This window comes from Vulpes vulpes, chromosome 6, assembly GCF_048418805.1.
Source record: "Vulpes vulpes isolate BD-2025 chromosome 6, VulVul3, whole genome shotgun sequence".
NCBI lineage: Eukaryota > Metazoa > Chordata > Mammalia > Carnivora > Canidae > Vulpes > Vulpes vulpes.
This window is the reverse complement of record NC_132785.1, coordinates 46,492,447-46,493,603: the sequence shown is the minus strand read 5'-3', so window position 1 is coordinate 46,493,603 and position 1,157 is coordinate 46,492,447.

The following is a 1,157-nucleotide window of genomic DNA, read 5'->3' as shown; positions in this document are numbered from 1 at the left end:
CCAAACATAATAGCTATTTTAGCAAAGTTCTCTAAAGGAATTCTCTCAGGGTTCTCTAAAATAGTAAAAAGGAAACAAGCTCCTATAACACCATATGCTAGAGGGTTATATTTATAAGTCCCCCTTTGCTGTGTTCTGAGATATGGCATGAGTCTATTCTCCCTGTTGGCTCAGGCCACACACCTCTCCTTCATTCCTTGGGGCTTCCCAAATATTTTCCGTATACCATACATAACTTCGAAAGACAATGTTTGGGGTCAAGCTTAAAATGGCTTCTTGGCAAAACTTGTATGTTATCTTATAAACTTCATGCAAATGCTTTGTTTCATTCCATAAAATATTCCAGTATGCTTTAATTTTAAAATATCTTTCCTAAACACTTTGATAAAAAATGATAGCCTCAAATTGTCTATCTGGTAGCTTTGTATAACCCTGGATATAGCCCTCTGCCAAGCTGCTGTATATATACCAGTTTTGCAACAGTACTGTGAAGTTATAGTAGATATTCATTTGTGGTTTTTTGTTTTGTTTTGTTTTTAAAGATTTTATTTTTTTACTCATGAGAGACACAGAGACAAAGGCAAAAGGAGAAGCAGGCTGCACACAGGGAGCCTGATGTGGGACTCAATCCCAGGATCCCAGGATCACATCCTGGGCCAAAGGCATCCAGTAGATATTTATTTGTAAACGTTAATTATATCATATGCATGAAAGTGTATGTAACATATAGGTACAGTTTTAAAATTTTACCACTCAGCTTAAGAAATAAAATATTACCTATATCTTTGGAGAGACGCTGTTATCCCTCCTGAACTTCCTTTTCCTTCCATCTCTTTAAAGAGGTATAAAGTCCACTTCTGGGACACCTGGGTGGCTCAGTGGTTGAACATCTGCCTTTGGCTGAGGGCATGATCCCAGGGTCCTGGGATGGAGTCCCACATCAGGTTCCCCATGGGCAGCCTACTTCTCCCTCTGACTATGTCTCTGCCTCTCTGTGTGTCTCTCATGAGTAAATAAAATCTTTTTTAAAAAAATTCATTTCTTTTTTTTGGGGGGGTGGGGAAGGGGCAGAGAGAGACTCTTCACAGGCTCCACACACAGCACGGAGTCCAAAGCAGGGCTCATCTCACAACACTGAAATCATAACCTGAGCTGGA